Source organism: Triturus cristatus, chromosome 5_2 (assembly GCF_964204655.1).
Source record: "Triturus cristatus chromosome 5_2, aTriCri1.1, whole genome shotgun sequence".
Taxonomy (NCBI): Eukaryota; Metazoa; Chordata; class Amphibia; order Caudata; family Salamandridae; genus Triturus; species Triturus cristatus.
In genome coordinates this window covers 416,471,576-416,490,709 of record NC_140588.1, presented here as the reverse complement: position 1 = coordinate 416,490,709, position 19,134 = coordinate 416,471,576, and positions in this window count along the sequence as shown.

The window sequence follows — 19,134 nt, the reverse complement described above, 5'->3', positions numbered from 1 at the left end:
TCACCCATACAGGCACTCCCACAGCCACATACCTTAATATATATGATAACACTCAGTAACTTTTAGAAAACACTCACAATCACTGGATGATCTAATGAGTGATGTCATTTGAGATGTCTTCAGTGATGTCACTAATCATGTCATGAGTGATGTAATACGTGAGGTTATAAGCAGTGCATTGCTGGGCCATAAGATATCATTAGCACAGCATACTATAACTGCTGAATTTCTCTGATTTTGAACTAATGAAATATGAGCCTAACTATAATGTCACTGTAACCTTTGTTTTTTTCAGTGAATGTCCAAGGTTTTTTAAATTCTATTTCCCAACTAAAACGTCAGTGTAACCTTTGTCTTTTTCAGTGAATATATATATATATTTTTCTATATAAATATATATATATGAACAAACTTCTCTCTCGCTTCACCCCAAGTCCCAGGGTTCGTCGCAGCAAAGGAAAGCACGGCACCACAGGGAACACTCAATTAGTGTTTATTCAGCATTAATCATCAAGAACACGCACAAAAGGACGGTCGACGCGTTTCGGCACTCAGCCTTCAACTGGACCATAGAGTCCTATTGTCCAGAGTGTCTTTTAAAAAAAACATTTTCAAAAAAATAGTAGAAAGTGAAAACATACTGGACATACATTGCATCGTCGATCAAGGTATGTTATTTAAAGGTAAATAAGAATTTAGATCAGAGAGAACCACAATAATTCATCCTCCACGGTGTTTGTTGTTAATTTGAATAATGTTAGAAAATTATTACAATTAATCTGAGGCAATCTGGAATTAAAGATGAATCACAATCACGGTAAAGTACCTTTTGCCTATCAGGGAGTCTTATTAGAATTAGGCAATTCTAGATAATGTAGTCTAAGATGGGTATTTTCATGAAGTATGTAATGTCAGTAGACAAAGTGCATTATTTGTCAAAATTCATAACGTTACCAACCTAGAATCATCTAAAAAATTCCAAATGTTACAAAGTAGAATTCATGTGTCTATGTCAACAACAATCAAAAAATGGATGGGTAAAAAGAGATGCAGTGAAAACAATTGACAATTGGCAATTTGTTGATCAACCGTGGAAATATATACAAGTGCAAAAAGGAAGAGGAACAGGGAGGAGCCCATCATAGGTCGTCAATTCAAGTCTCGTTAAAGGTGCACATGTAGTTCAGCATCCAAGTTATGTCCTAGTGGGTTTTCTGTACCCATTAGTAATATCATTCTCGACTCTGCTCTTCTTAACTCAAGAATACGATTTCCACCCCTTTCCTTCTGTTTAACAATTTTGATGCCAGAGTATTTAAGCTGATTGTTGTCACTTGAGTGGAAGTCATAAAAATGTTTTGCCATAGGATATGTAAAGTCCTTATTCTTGATAGCACGCAGATGCTGTAGGATGCGAAGTTTGAGTTTGTTGATTGTGCTGCCTATATAGTATTTATGACATGGGCATTCCAATCTGTAAATTACATATTTAGATTCACATGTAATGTGGTCTTGAATCATTTCATGATGGCCATTCTGTAATTGGTAAGAGGTGATGTTTTTGCCCTGTTCACATGCCTTACATTTTGAACATTTCCAGAATCCCGGTGTGGTTAACCAGGACTTGGTGGTTGGCGGTTTAACTTCAAAATGGCTGTGTGTGAGAATGTCTCCCAGAGAAGCTGTCTTTCGATAGGTGATTCTTGGTCCGGGAGGCAGAATTTTCTTAAGGGTTTCATCAAGCAGCAGTACTTCCCAATATTTGGAAATGGTTTTTTGGAATTCATTACTTTGATATATATATATAATTCACTGAAAAAACCATAGGTTTTAGGCACGTTATAGTTAGAAATTAGCATTTAAAAAGCCTTAGAAATTCACTGAAAAAACCAAAGGTTTTAGGGAAAGTTATAGTTAGTTGGACATTGCACTCGTACAAAACCCGTGAAATTCCCCCGTTATAGTTAGTTCAGCTAATTATAACTCGCGCCCCCGCAATGTACTGCTGATGACGTCACATATTACATCCCTCATGACATATTACGTCCCTGGGGTCCAACTAGCCAACCAGGTACCTCCAGTAAGAGCCACAGAGCTGCATTGCAGAGAGGTGTAAAAAGGGGCGTGGTCTGGACCACATCTCTGCAACGCGGGCCTCTGGCACTTACTGGAGGTACTTGGTGGGCTAGTTGGCTCCCAGGAGCCCTCATGATTGAAGGGGAATTAATTCCCCAACTTAAAATGTGCCACAGGGCGTTTTTGCACACATCACCTCAGGCCAAACCTCCTCCCTTCACCACTGTGCAAACGCATCCCGTGGCACATTTTAAGTTGGGAGATTAATTCCCCTTGCAGACTGAGGGTCCCTGGGGGCCAACTAGCCCACCAGGGGGCGCGTTTGCTGAGTGTTGCAGGGAGGGGGCGGGGCCTACCCGCGAGTCCGACTTTTTAAATGTTTTGTTTTTTTAAGAAGGGGGCTGTGTGGCCCCCCTTCTCTTGCCTTTTTGTGCCCTTGGGACCCCATCCCCCGGGGCATGGCCACACATATTGTTTTTTTATAGGAAGGGCGGGCTTCATGGCCCCCTTCCTAAGGCCTCTATTGGCCCCGGGGACCCCATCCCCCGGGGCCAGCCTTTATTTATAAATTTTTTGGGGGAGGGGGCCGGGGTGGCACCCCTCCCGGGCCACTTCTGGCCCAGGGGACCCCATCCCCCGGGGCCTGGCCATCCTTTTTTTTTATGTGAGGGGGCCGCATGGACCCCCTCCTCAGGCCACTTCTAGCCCCAGGGACCCCATCCCCTGGGGTTGGCCCTCTTCTTTGGGGACTGTGGGGGTAGCCCCAGTGTCCCCACGGTCCCTGCCGGCTCCCCGCCTCCTGCGAGAGCCGCCATTGCTTTTCCACATGGGGAGCTGCTAACATGCAGCTCCCCTTGTGGAAAATTAATCTGCTTTGTTTCATTGAACCGGGAGCAGGTTTCCCTGCTCGCGCTTCAATGAAGCAAAGCAGTTTGCAATGACAGGGCGGGAGCTGTGAGGCTCCCGCCCTGTCATTGCAAACAGCAGTGTCCCGGGGGTGGGCACCCCGGGACACTGCAGGAGCCGGCCCTGGGGGGTGGCGGTCCCCAGGGCCATCACTGGCTCCAGGAGGGGGGTCGCGCGGCCCCCTCCCACTTAATGAAAAGCCCAGGGGGGGGTGGTGGTCCCTGGGATCCGTAACGGACCCCCAAATTTGAATATTAGTGCCCCGGGGAGGTCGCGGTCCCCGGGCCGTGTGGGAGGGGCTCAAGCCCCCCCACACAGGTGTATTTATTTTTTATTAAAAAAGCCCCGGGGTGTGGTGGTCCCCGGGGCAGCGGGGGGCCGTATGCCCCCGCTAATTAATTAATAAAAGCCCCGGGGCTGGCGGTTCCTGGGGCTTGGGGGGCCCCCACAAATTTTTCTGAAAAGCCGGTCCCTGGGGCTGCGGGGATCCCCCTGGGCCCCCGCAATTCTTTTTTAACATGCCCCCGGGACTTGGCCCACCAGGGGGCTAAATAATAAAGAAGCGCGGGAGCCTGCGCTTCGTTTTTTTTATTTTCGCAGCCGGATCCACGGATCCTCCGTGCATCTCGCCGAATGTTTTTTTAAAAAAATGCTATTTTTGGCCCTGGGGGTCCTTGTGGGACCCCTTTAGCAGGCCTAGGGGGTCCCCTTTTCTTGTTTTGCGCGTTTGTTTTACTGTTTTCTTGTGCCTCGGTTCTACCGAGGCACAAGATGGCTGCCGACACTTCCTGGTTTGAAGCCAATTAGAATGCAGCTCGTGGTCGGCAGGGTCCGCGGATCCACCGCAGCCATAGATATCGCAACTTTTATTTTTCGATTCTCTCAGCAACTACTGAACGGATTTACACCATTTAAGAAAAAGAGTGCTTTCTGAACCAAGCACTACCTTTTTGCCAAATTTGGTGTAATTCCGTTCAGCAGTTCAAACTGTAGCCGTGTCTAAAGTTTCCTATGGGAAATTTATTTTTTCACCTCTTTTTCTTGAATTTCTCAGGAACTACTGAACGGATTTACACCATTTAACAAAAAGAGTTCTTTCTGAACCAAGAGCTGCCTTTTTGCCACATTTGGTGAAATTCCGTTCAGCAGTTCGGGCTGTAGCCGTGTCTAAAGTTTCCTATGGGAAATAACATGGAGAAAACACGTTTTGGGACCCCCCTTTTTTCTCGGCCCCCGCTTGGCGAATCACCCAGAAACTTTCAAGATAGGAGCTGACTGTAACGGGCCATAAGTTTTGAAACAATTGTGGTGAAACAAGCAGACAAGGGTGGTTCTTTGGTAGTCTGGGATACTACTAACTACACGAAGGAAGTTATGAAACAATTGGAGGACATCGAATGTTATAAAAAGATTGCCCGTAATCCAACAGCGGAGCTTCAGGGCCAATTATTTGAAATCATAAAGGCTGGTTTTGATTCAGGATTCTTAGGTCCAAAGGAGCATCAGTTCCTGCAAAATAAACATCCACGAGTTCTTGTGTTCTATGTCCTCCCAAAGGTTCATAAAAATGAAACAAATCCACCTGGGAGGCCCATAGTTTCAGGGTGTGACTCCCTTATTGAACCCATCTCAGTATGTGGACTTTTTCCTAAAACCATTTTTGGATGATGTTCCAGCTCATCTTCAAGATACAACAGCTTTCATTAATAGATTGTCCTCCATTAAGTTCGAAATAAACAAAGACATCATGGTGACACTTGATGTTGTATCGTTGTATACACAGATCCCACAGGATGATGGAATAGCAGTACTTACTTTTTGGAAATGAGACCTAAACCAGTAAGGGTCCCAACAGATTTCATTGTGCAGCTGGCTAGTTTTGCACTTAAAAGAACTTCTTTATGTTTGGGAGTGACTTTTTCTATCAAATTAAAGGAGTCGCGATGGGCTGTCCTTTTGCCCCAGAGTTAGCGGTATTGTTCATGGCAATGTTTGAAGAAAGATTCATTTATAACAACAATCCGTACCACCAGTTCATTTCGAACTGGATGCGTTCTATTGATGACGTGTTTTTAGTCTGGTCAGGAACACAAGAACAACTTATTGAATTTTACAACTGGCTTAATGCAAGGACAGAGGACATTAAGTTCAGTCTTAACCATGCAAATCAGAGAATTACTTTCCTGGACGTTGAAGTGTACCCTTCAGATGGGGAGCTGGTGACAACTTTATTTAAAAAAACAACGGATAGAAATAAGGCCCTTCATTACACAAGTAATCATCCGAGAAGCTTGAAGCAAAATTTACCTTTTGGCCAATTTCTAAGAATCCGTCGGAATTGTCATTTTAAAGACGAGTATTTCTTAAATGCTAGCAATGTGTGACAAATTGGCTGATCGAGGCTATCCTAAGAAATTGTTAAAGAATGCCATGAAGAGGGCATGGTTGTCCCCGTGGGAATCACTCTTACAAAAAAAACAACAAACACCAATTGATAAGTTAGTTTGTTTTTCCACTTTTTGCTCCAACTCTAATCTCTTCAAAAAAGTAGTTCACCAAAACTGGCACCTGATTAAAAATTTGGATCAATCTTTTGCTAATGGACCTCTTTGCCAATCATGTGGTTTGAGCCATGTTGCCTAAAGCGATTCAACCAACACTTAGAGATTATGTGGGCCTGGCTTCGGTCATTGGACATCATAAGTGTGGGTCTTGTTCCTGCTGTGAACAGACAATTGAGGGAGCACTCTTCTCCCATTATGGGATCCATTGGAAGCACAACACTTTCACTAATTGTAAATCTAAATTTGTCATCTATGGAATATTATGCCCATGTCCAAAACTATACGTGGGTAAGACTAACCAAGAAATCTGTCAGAGAATCACTCAATGCAAATCGAGGATTCGAAAAAATGTGGAAACTGCACCCTTGGTGAACCATTGGAGAGAAAGGGGACATACTGAAAGAGATCTTAAATGGACGGTCATCTCCAAGGTTGTATCTGACCCAAGGGGTGGCCACCTGGATCAAAAATTTATTCAGCGAGAGGCAATGCGGATAGTGAAATTCAATACTGCAACTAATGGGCTTAATGAACTTTCTGAATTATACAAATTGTAAACATGCTGTTTGATGGTCCATTTTGGATTGTGAGTGCTAAGGTTAATAATCAGCTTTTTAATATTATATTATTTTTTGTTGGTCCAAACAATTTCTGTTGGCGTGGTATCAAAGGTTTTAGCATAAACCTGAGGTTTGGTATCATTAGACTAATATACGATCGAGATGCAATTCACTTGGTGTCCGTTTACGTGTTGTAACGTTAAAACTACATTACCCAAGATGACTTGTAGTCTTTCAATTATGACGTGTTCACGCACATGCTTTGATGCGGAAACTACATTCCCCAATATGAGTTGTAGTCCTTCAATAAGGCAGTGGGATTTATGTTCTAACCATAGACTTTTGTTTGGGACTGCGTTAGTTTTGATTGAAGAATGAAACGTCAGCGCTACGCGGAAGCTAATATGAAGAGTGAGCTCCGCTATTGATTAGGTAGGCAACTTTGTAAAGCTGTCAAAAGTATTGGTATTGTCGGATTATTGTCCTTTCACAGGGGCATGCATATAAGATGCGACCCGCTCTATACATTGTTTTTCCATCGCTTCACCCGTCAAAACATTTACACAAGATCTGTCCTGCAGATTCAAAGCAGATTAATAACGCGACTGAGAATGGTTTTTCATTTTTCCTAGACATGTCATTTTTCATTCATATACTATGATGTGGAAACTACATTTCCCAAGATGACTTGTAGTCTTTTAAGAAGGCGGTGGGATCTATGATTTAACCATAGAGTCGTGTTGAGACTACGCGACTTCGGATTGAAGCTTGCGACGTTAGCGCTACGCGAAAGCTATTATGGAGAGTGAATATCGCTATTGATTAGGCAACCCCTTTTTTTAAGCTGGTATAAGTATTGGCACTGTTGGACTGTTGCCCCTTTACCGGGGCATGCATTCAAGATGTGGCCCGCGTTATACACTGTTTTTTGATCGCTTCACCCGTAAAACGTCCATACGCATTGTGTTTTTGCAGATTCACAGCGGATGAAAAACGCCACATTGAGTAATTTTTCATTATCGGGGACTCTTGGATTACGGATGGAACATTAAACTGTACTAAAGGTATTTTTCCGTGCTAACTATTCAGTATGCGTGTGAACATTACAAAATACAGCAAAGAAGTAATGGAGCCTCATTTCCTTTTGCAGTTTCTCCACAAAGCTTCTTTCAGTTACCCACCACGTGATGCCTAAACTACTGAGTACCTTTCAACATTGTAAGTTGCTGACCAGACTTTGAAAGCTTAGAATTTAAGAGATTCACTTTTTATTATACTTTGATTATTATTTGTTGTTTTCTTTTCTGATTATTTTGCAGACCTCAGAATATTTGGCTGAGCCACGTGATATAAGAGGAAAATATAGGGATACTGGTGGTGCATTGTAGTCCTTTTAAGGTGGATAAGTATAGATGTATATAGTGATTAAGTTTTGTTTTTTTCTTTTGTTGCAGCTATTTTGGTCCTGAGGAGAACCCCTTAAACAGGGGGTTCGAAACGCGTCGACCTTGCGTTTGTGATACCAAACAAACTTGGCTAAAGTAGTGATTGCTTTCGTGCATTAATGAATTGGTTCTTGATTTAAAGAATTTTAGTCCTAATGTACTAGTGCACTTGAAAGACTTTTCTGGTCAAAATTCTGTTGTTGTTTGGTTGTTATCCCTGGTTTTCTTCATTTATTGTGCAGTTATCTTTTGCCAGGTTGAATGCTTTGAGTATGGTTGTGTTGTCGTATGGATGTAAATGTTGCGAGTCAGGTATGTTAGTAATTGTTAAGATCATTTGAGAGAGTGTGGTGATTCAGTATTATAGATGATAGATGTTGAAAATGTTTTTCATTATTATTGTCCTATGAAGTGTTAAATCTTTTCAATTTATTATTTATGAACTTGAAAAATAAAAGATACATTTAAATAAAGCGGAAATAATTCAAATTTGTATAAGGGTGTCATGGATTTCATTTCTGTGCACCATTTAATTGATTATTTGATATAATATCAGTATTGGCAACTTTATTGTTCTTTATTGTAGTTTAGGCTCAGCCTTACTGATTGGAGCCAAGACCCATTTTTGTTCTTTAATCTCCCATAAACCGGCACTGCCGCTTGCACCTTGACCTGCCAGCGCTGCCACGAGCACTGCCTCACTGATGCCACTGCCTGCACTACGACTAAAGGGCACAGCACGCCGCACCAACACGCTTCACATCGCAACCACAATGGTTGCCACGACCGGCCCGCACCGACACTGTCGGACGGAACTAAATGTAATGTTTATGAGTCTGATGACGCTAACACCGGCCTGCACTGACATGATCAGCCAGAACTGATGGATTCTGTTGTTTTCAGTACCGCGGAAGCCCCGGGCGGAGCAACCGGCTTCAAAGAACTGCATTTTTGAGTCATACTTGCAAAGTGCCTATTTATGATTACTGTATGTGGGTGTTTTATTGTTTTGCTTTGCACAGATAAATGTTGGTTATTTTTCTAAAACTGGTGCAGTGTCCTTTTGTAGTGTTTTTATTGTATTACTGTTGGTTACGTGCAAATGCTTTACACACTGCCTCTGAGATAAGCCTGACTGCTTGTGCCTAGCTACCCAGGGGTGAGCAGGGCTTATTTCAGTAGTGTATCCCCCTTATCCTGACTAGAAGGAAGGTTCCCTATTTGGACAAAGGTGCAAACATTTGCCAGCTAGAGACCCCCAGTTTTAACAATACCTCTGTAGAAAAGTACCATTACACACAAGCATAATACAGATACATCAGGCATGAAGTAAAGAGCATGGATTACAAGTGGAGGTAGCGGGGTGAAACAACAAATCAGCAAATACTGGCATCGGTCAGCCTGGCCCCCTTCAGCTGGGATGCTGTTAACCTCATTTGAGGAGCTCCACAAGAATCCTCGCACAGCCCACTCTGTTCAAAGTCTACATGACACCCACTTTCCAGCTTCATCTGTGCCCACAGAATCAATAACATATCCTATAAGAAGACACCCAGCTCATACTCTCCCTCTCAGACAATACACCAACCACCAGGACCAATTTCTCTGCCTGCATGACTGAAGTAACCAGATGGATGAAATCCAACTACCTCAAGATGGAAGCAGCAACCTTTAGCAAAGTCAGTTCGCTCGGAGTCACCACCTAGTGGCACGTTGATCGCAGACCCACAACTCTCCAAGAAACCAATGTAAGGAACCTCAGAATAATATTCAACAACCAAATCATCATGACTGGACAGGTCTCCATCTCCTGCTTCTACACACTCAAGATAACTTTCAAATAGCTCCCTACCAACCCTCACAGAACCATCACTCCCCACCAACACTCACGGAACTATCACCCAAGCCCTCATCACCACTAAGCTGGACTCCAGCAACACATTCTATGCTCTAGATCAACGCTCAACTGCACAGGAAACTCCAGACCATACAGAACTCAGCGGCTCTCTGGCTGACTCTCAACATACCACTGTTGCGGGGATTCTGCTCATGCACAGAACTATGCGCAGGAAACCAGGACCCCAGTGAATTGTGGTTTACCAAAAAACTCATCTCAGTACCCAGAACCCCTATCCGACTAGCATCAGTGTCTCATTCGTTATCCGTACTACAGCGAAGCTACCAATGATTAGACAACCCAGAACAAGCGACTTAGGTTACTCTCAGGAATGGTGGGATTCAAGAACACTCTTTCGTTTTAATTCTCATATCAGTCCACAACCTGAGTAATCAGAGACACAGGAAAGTTTAAAATGTTTATTTTTAACTACGTGCTCTAAGATGCAGTATCTTGGCTATCATAAGCAGACAAATGATTAGAAATAAAACCATCAGCATTGTTACAATTCCATAAAACACAAAGGGAGAAATCATATTATAATGATAGAGGAAACAGGTCTTATAGCGCCTTGTGCACCACCCTCCCCTGGCTATAAGCTGGTTTTATAATAATAGAAGGTCTCTAGCTTTGAATGGGGAACCCTATACCTCCAAGATCAGCTTAGGTGAATCACATCACAGGATCAGCACCGCTCTCTGTCTGGAAAGGTTTTCTCCAAAGTGCCAGCATCATGCATGCAATGCAATATTAAAGGCACCCGAGTTTCAGATATTTGCAGCTGTGTGCTTGTTGTGTCTAGAGCGTGGGCCGATCAACCTGAATTCAACAGCATACATTGTTATTTGACCTTGATGGCTTCTGCACACAGTGTTCAGACTAAGGTCGCGGTGTAAGTCTAGGGATGTGAAAAACATACTGTTCTCATGTGAAGAAAAAGCAAGCAAGCAGTTTTACTTATACTAACAGCTACCTGTAGTATCGTGTGCAAAAGCTGCAAAGTGGCAAGATGTCATTAACATCTAAAACGCATATGCTAACATAGCAATGTGTGCAGGCAAAACCCTGTCCTCACTACACCCTCCCTTGATCGGACCACGAACAAAATAGGGAGGCAATGTAGGAACGCAGAGTTCAAGTTCGAGTGAGACAGAACCAAGTTTATATTTTGCCAATCCGGATAATTGGTAGTGAGAAGTTCGAAATTGTCTAGTGGGGAAAAAATCTAAAAATTAAAAAGATCGAGCAGGGGCGGTATACAGCTCATTCTGGAGCAAAAAAAAAAAAAGTAAAAAAATGTAAGTTTGTACGTGTGGAAGATGGACGACTGCCAATTTAATCCATCAACGTATAGGCACAGTATTTTACAACAGCCTACAAGAGGAAGTCATTGTAATCTTCAGTAAATGATTCAGCCATCCAATCTAATAAAGTAAATGAACATACATGTTCTTCAATCGCCGGAGCCTCTAGTACCATCAGAGGCAAACTAGCGTGTTCTTCGAGATAACTTCGCGCCAGGAAGTCATGGGCTGCTGCACATATATCCCAATTTCCCAGGATTCCATGTGCAGCCGCACAGGCCATAATCCCGATACCAGAACAGTCCAACTCATGAGCCACTAAGGGACTCATTAGTCGATCATAATCCGGAGCAGGAGACACCGTGTTCGAGAGGCACAAATCCAGAGCCCATTAAAATGAACAATCTAGGCAATGAAAACAGGTTGCACGCAAGTAACGTAGGAGAACCGGAAGGACAATCCATAGGCTACACTCAAAGTGGCCAGGGGTTGCGTTCCATAGTATTCAAGCATCTGGTTACGAAGCATGTGGAGCCGGCGCTGGCTGTCGTGTGACACAGATTGTGCAGCCATTACGGAGCAAACAAATCAACAGCAGCCAAGGCGAGGATTAATGGAAGCCCGCCGAAGACACTGGAAAAAATAGAATGTAAAATGCCGGTATCACACCAAATATAGTTTGGAACGAGATCACAAGGCCGAAGCCTACAACTTTGCAAAAGTGCGCCAAGCCAGTTGTTGATAAGGCATTGAACATAGTGTGAATCAGAGCACCAAAATGAAGTGGGAGATCAGTATTCAAAAGCGCATGCACCTCGGTGCGGGTGTTAGCTGTGTGAAGGACAAATGTTTCACGAGCTGAAGTTAGGGCGACTTGTTTTTGGGACAATAGAGCCCCTATTCTGCTCATCTTGTTGAACTCTGCTTTCAAGGTTGGTATGGAAGGCCAGATGGATATATCGAGTCTCCCTTGTGGGGGCGGGAAAAGCACATTCTTACAACAGACTACACGTTGGGAGACAGTTACAATGTACGGAATCCCTGCTAGCATCCCGCAACACGCCTCATTATTTAAAAGCAAATAACTAAGCAAATAACTACCGTTAACTAATAATGTGAAAGTCGGTGTAATCGCTGGCACAGGATTTCCCTTTAAAATGCAAGCTAAGTTCGGTGCGTAAATGTTGCAAGCGCCATGCAATTGTATATTCTTGCAAACTAATGAGTGATCAGGTGTAGAAATACACTCTTCTCCTTTTAAATAAACCTCTTTACCCTCTCTCAAGCACCTATATGTGAATGGGAGTGACCAAACTTCATGGAGAAAAGCGCTACCCAATGGTTCATATCTGCCTAAGGCATAGTGTTTCATATATGAACTGAATTTAAACAATGGGAAAGGTAGTGTAATCATTCCATGAATAAGCCACACAGCCGAGTTCGATTCAGCCACAGTAAATGGAAAAGGTTCCAACTTTTCAATATGTAACAGCGAACATGTTGCATCCTTCATGGACATGAATTGTTGTTTATCAGTCAGATTAAACAGCAAAAATAACGAAGAAGTATTCATGCAGTCCCAGGGAACTTTCCCAGCCTTCAATGTTTGTAAAGTCCATGCAAACTGCATAATAGAACGCAATTGATTTTGACCATGGTATAAAACAGACATGTCATCCTGTACAATCTCTACAACAGAGGAAACAACATTATCTAATGTGTAAATACTGGAAGAAATAGTGTTAATGCTATTATCAATGACAGTAAGCACTTTTTCCAATTAGCTTGATCAATAGCCCTTAATCTAGAAGCTGCTTCAATTTGAGATAATTTCAAAACTTCGTTGTAAATAGCATATACCCATCTTTTGAACCTGCCTCCAACAGGGCCTTTAACAAAATAATTAAAATCGACATCGTCAGTCAATTGCGACAAACGAAGTTTAACTGACGCTAAGGTGGAATGTTTAAGCCAATTTTGACATAATTTACCTACGGAATAGGTAGTAACAGAATGGGAAGTTTCAAATATGGGCTCTACTCTAACCTGTGTATAGCCGGGGATCAGACCCAGAAAACGATGTTGACATGAATTTTAACTTTTTTGCAACAATAACCATCCTTGAGGATCCAGGTTGGAAATATTAAAGGATGTATTAGTAATCAGTGACTGTAATTCATCAATGGACATATCTGTGTGATTATCCCAGGTTAGATAAGCACCTAGGTCAGGAATAGTAGGGGCATACATCTTTTTAGAAGTAGCCAATCCAAAGCAAGTGGTTTGAAAAATAGTAGAATTCAAAAACAACATGTGGTTCGGGATAAGGCACGCACGACGCAGAGCTTCGGTGCCCTGCACTTGCCATGCTTTAGAACCCCAAACAGATTTAAGATCAATGGTATCTTTCCACAGCTCATAGCCCCCTATAGCCAATTCATTCATAAAGGACTTTGAATACAGTAATTTAGTGTGTGTAAGCCTAACTTTGGAAGTGGACTTAGCAGATATTTTGAAATAAAAGACTTCAGGATTGGATTCACAAAAATCTGTAAAAAATGTAACTTTTTTCAATAGAGCTTTCGAACTACCTTCAATGGGAGTTGGGCAATGTTCCCATTGTGTATAATTAACAGCATTTCTAAATGTATTTGCTTTATGCAGGACGTGATTGCCAAAGTGTTGGTAGCAAAATAACTCTGCATAATTTGGTGAGTCCAAGTACAAATCTTAAGCATCAAAAGCAGCATAATATTTCAAATCAGAAAAAAGAGCCTCTATGGCTTGGACATCCCAATCCTTAGAGCGTATGCTTTGTTTCACAACATCCCCATAGAAACACGAAGTACATTGGGAACATTAATCACCTCTGTGGGGCCATGAATTTGAGATTTTACAGCATCCCATACAATCCCGTCCAACACAGGCCAGGCAGTAATATTAAAAAAAAAGTCTGGTCTCTCTTCATGATGTGTGAGGAGGAGTGGGGTGCCAAAGTTCCATCAATTAATCTAATTGTAGATCTTTCGGTAAGGTAATGTCCATTCACTAGAGGAAAAAAACTACAAATCCAATCGACATGGACAAAAAAAATAGATATGAGCACCACCCAAATGTAAGTCCAAGGGGGAATTAAAAAATGTCTTTTGAACCAAACAGCAAAAATAAAATTTTTCGATGGGGCATTCGATGTTGTAGAGTTAGTGTCAAATGAAAAACGTGGCTGGTCAACTGCACTTGATTGCGCACCAGGCAATAACACATCTGTGGGATAGGTATAGTCAGTATCTTCATGGGGACCACCAGCCGGTGGAGTAAATAAAGGATTAGTAATTGTATGCATCTGAATGGCAATGTCAGGCCTGTTCGTATTTGCCGAAGCCAAAACAGAATTTCTCAGCATTGCTGGACAAGAGACCACTGGAGTCATACTGAGAAGAATCGGCCACTCGTTGTAGTTTGACATTGTCAATGGAGATGTACCCGTTATCCTTGCGACCAGGAAGTGGAGGTAAAATGACTGTTCCTGTACCCTGCGCACCAAGCACTGGAACAGGTGCACGATAAGAGGGGCCAAACTCCTCCTTGTTCTCTACCTTCTCAAGGATCAGGTCACCAACTCGAGGTAGCCAGCCAACTACCGGAATCTGAAGTGCAGCATCCGTTGTGGAGGTCAAGTGTTCCTTTGCAAGACTGTCTCAAGACTCTTGTAGGTTCTGTAACACAGCAGAATGATCATCTACGTCAAAGGGTGCGGCCGACACCACCATGTCTAGACCATTAAGGTCCGGGACAAACATTTTTATGCCAAAGAGCATTTCGTATGGGGTCCGCCCACCCAGAGACCTTCGAGGGAGATTATTAAGTGCACGTTGAACGCTATACAAATGGGCCAACCAGTTCCTGCCAGTACCTAAAATCCTAGCTGTCAACGATTGCTTTAAGTCACGGTTCATTCGTTCCACAACAGAATTGCCCTCAGGCCAGTATGGAGACGAAAATTTGACTTGGACCCCCAAAGATCTCATGGCTTCCTTGTACGCCTTAGAGGCAAATGCCGGACCTTGGTCCGAATGGAGGGTACCACATGCAAAAATTCCCACAAAGACACACAAATCCCTGATGACAGTTCAAGCATCAGCACTCCTTTGTGGCCAGACCCATAGAAAACATGTGCACGAATCCACTGCAACTAAGATGAACTTATACCCAGTATCAGAGGAGAAAGGACCGCAGTGATCCAAATAAACGCACCCAAGTGGTTTATTAGAGATGTACAACTGTGTTTGAGGTGGACGCGCAGCAGTTGAAGGTTTAATCTGCTGGCAAATGTCACAACTAAGGACATCATCATGTGTCTGTCTATACAATCCACGCCACCAGTAACATTGTTTGAAAGATAGTTACAGTCGCTGAAACGCCTGCATGAGCTGAGGCCATACTTTCGTGAGCGGCTGTTATCAAGGAAAACCTGCGGTCCACGTTGGGGATCAATCTGTCACCAATGTCGTTAATTCTTACATAAGGAACTTTATCAGGACTTAGAAGGGAAAACTCTAGGGTAATTATCTCCCTTCTCTGTCGCAGCAATAGCTGCCAAGATGTCATCATCAATCTTACTTTTGGATCTTGTAACTGTTGCTACTAGATATGTCGCCACTGCTTTTTTTGCTGCCTCATCAGCTAAACTGTTGCCAACAGCGTGTACCCCTACACGCTGGTGACCAAGAGTATGAATTACATTTACGAGTGGCAGACGTTGTTTAAATTCTGCGACTCGAACCCAAAGCATTTTATGTTTAATTGTGCTACCTTTGATATCATGATATTCATTTTGAGTCCAAAAGAATAAATTGTCGTTGAAAGATTGTACACAGTAGTTAGAGTCACTTACAATAAGAGTAGTCACACTGGGATCAGCAAACTCTAGTGCAAGCACCAGACCACGTAGCTCTGCCAATTGGGCAGTACAGTCTCCTAATGTTTGCGTGTGCACGACATCAGATCTGAATTCTCCATTCACCATGGTACCAGCCACTATTGCGCAGGCCGCTGAATATGCATGCTTAGATGCCGTCGCCGGTTCGTGCCCAACCGTCAGTGTAAATGATATAATGGTAATCCTCAAGTGGGCGCACGGACAGAGGAGCTGGATGAACAAATTCATACTGCAAATACTCCTGAGTTTGCAATGAGGCATCAAAGATAAATGTGACATCCGGAGACGTCAAAGAAGTGGCCCATTGTATTCTAAGTGGATTTGAAGCTTTAGAATTAGGTACACTGGCCTTCGTCACTGCCTCAAGGGCAGGATACGGTGTGACGACCAATAGGCGATTCCCTTGCGACAGCACTTTCTCTTTTAGAATCGCCATCTGCACAGCAGTCAAAACTTTCTCGACGGTGGAAAAGCGCATTTCAGCCGAAGTGTACAAGTGTAACTTGTAAGCAATAGGGACTGTGTCTCCCTCATTAAATGTTAGGTATGTGAAACCCACTGCGCCAGGCACAATTCTTATTACGAGGTTTGTGTGGTTATCACGTGTCAGTAAGTATTTAGATGCTAGAAGATCAGCCTGCAAAGAGTGCAGTATAGTTGAATGTTCTGGCAGCCAGCAAGATTTGGTAAATGTAGGTTGTACCAAGGCATAAAGCGGCTTGATACATTGGGCATAATCGGGAATGTAAGTACGCCCGAAATTTGAAAAACCAAGCAAAGATTGTAGTTTTTTCAGAGTTGCTGGAGCGTGCAGACATGCGCATTTCTCCAGGAAGTGAGTGTCAGGGTCCGACCTCCAAATGGGAGGTATCCAAATCCTCGGGAGCGAAGAACTATCTCTACTCTCCCCCCAGGGCACCACTGAACTCGAATGGCACTCGAAATTCTGTCGACTACCCTGATGGGAGGGACGAGACTGTGTAGGGCCACGGAGCTGTACAGGACTGTCAGGATGTGAGAGTTTCCTATAAAAAAAAAAAAGAAGAGGGACAACAGATAAATAAGGTTACTCCTAATGTCAAGTATGTGAACCTCAATTATAGATGCATTTTGACTGAGCCCCAGAGTGCTCCCCCTATGTCGCTACCACTACTCGGTTGTGTGCTCTCCCAGACTCACCGTCGGATTCTTTACCACCAGGCCTGAACGTATAACAGAGAGAGAGTCAGGAATTCATAAAATGCAGCACCACTGAAGTCTATGGCTGCTTCAAAGATCACTGAGGCTTGAACGACTGGCAGCCTAAACGTGCAGCAATCAACCCTGAAGGGAGTCCTGGTAGTGTCTTCAACACGTAGTCTCGAAGGGGAGGGATGCCACCTGAAAATGTGGACAATTGAAGATGCTCTGCAGAAGCAAAAGGAGTCAAGCAGCCCAATGTACTTAGTGGTGTCCAAGAATCAAGAAAAGAAAAGCGATGGTCGGATGTCCGGCGTTCAAATGCTCGTAACTAACAAAGGAAAAAGATACGGGGGCACCACCTGCTGGATGTGAGCGGAATGCTCTGCAGCACAACACCGTCACCAGCCATGAATCCGAGGAAATGCGGAAAGCGCGAAAGTCCGTGAAGGCAATTCTGAAAGCCGCCGGCGTTCTACTAATGCGTACTCCATGCACCTTTGAGTGCCGGCCAATTCCAGGAAGCCGCGAGGCAGCGGCACGAAACTCAGGGAAGGAGCAGTCGAGCGTCTCTCCAGAGAGCGGAGAAGCTGGAAACAAGGTAGGATGGGAGCAACAAGCTCCTCGAGGATTTTTCCCAGATGCCAGTAATCAATGGTTTACTCAGGAAGGCGTGGTCCATCCAGAAGGAAGGTTGTCAAGCACCTGTGCTTGCTTGAGGGAAGCTTATATGCTCCTCCCATGACACGTGATCACAGTGAGCACACACAACCATCCCCCTGTACTGCTGCATTCTGGGTAATGTAGTGTGCCCACAAAAAGGGCCCTAACTCTGAAGTGTAACAGTTCTCCCCCCTAACGACCGTCCCACAGGCCTGGGTTTGTTGGGATTCAAACATGGAATCTTCTTACAAGGACAGGGGCATGAACATGAGCAGCGGGTTCCCATGTTCTGCCCTCCGGACCATATCCCACCCAATCTACTAGATATTGTAGTTTCCCTCTATATCGTCTAGAGTCAAGAATATGCCTTACTTCGTATTCTTCCTCTCCGCTAATGAGTAGAGGAGGGGGTGGAGTCTCAGAACAGGAAGGGGCTTCATAGGGTTTAAGCAAAGATGTGTGAAACACTGGATGTACTCTCATTTCAGATGGGAGGTTCAACTTCATGGCTACAGGGTCGATCACTTTCTGAATTGCATAAGGTCCCACATATCTGGGTTGAAGCTTTCTAGGTCCAGACAACCTCAAATTTCTAGCAAACAACCAGACTTGGTCGCCCTTTTGATAATCTGGAGCTGGTATGTGTGTCTGCGTGTCTTTTAATTCGTTCTTTAGCTTCTGTGAGCTCATGTATGGCTTGCTTCCAGATCTGTGTAAGAAGGGTGTGGTGTTCCTCTACTGCGGGGAATTGGGAGACGGAAGGGGGTAGGTACAAGGGTAAAAACCGGGGCGGCAACCATAGGAAAAAAAGAAAGGTGATATTTTCGAAGCAGAGTGATTAGTATTATTGTAGGCGAATTCTGCCAAAGGGAGTGCTTGTAGCCAGTCTCCTGTGATAGTACTGAGAAGGCATCTAAGGAATTGTTCTAAAGTCTAGTTAGTGCATTCTGTTTGCCCGTCAGTTTGCGGGTGGTATGCAGATGAGAGACGATGATCTATGTGAAGGGCTGTGCAGAGCCCTTGCCAAAACTTGGATATGAATTGTGGGCCTCTGTCCGAAACTATAATAGAGGGCAATCCATGCAGGCGTATGACATGCGATACAAAAGTGTCTACCATATCTTTAGCTGACGGCAGTTTTTTGAGGGGTATAAAATGCGCCATCTTTGTCAGCATGTCGACTATGACCAAGATAACAGTGAACCCATGTGACTGTGGTAAATCAGTGATAAAATCCATACTAATGGAAGACCAAGGGACCTGGGGAATGGGCAAGGGGTGTAATAACCCTGCGGGGCCACCATGAGTGGATTTCTGTCTAGCGCACACAGGACAGGCCTTTAACATGTTCATGTATGTCTGGGGACATGGTCGGCCACCAAAACCACCTCTTGCATAGCTGTACAGATTTGTCTCCCCCGGGGTGTCCTGAAAGGGGCAGCGCGTGACACCACTCGATTATGTCCTTCTGTAAGTCCTCAGTCGGAACATACAGTGCTTCCCCATGGAAAAAGAGGTTGTTTTCTATCTTATTCATAGGATCAGCCAACCATTCCTGGGTACTAAGTGAGGTGTATGTATCAAGTAGTTTGTTAAGGAAA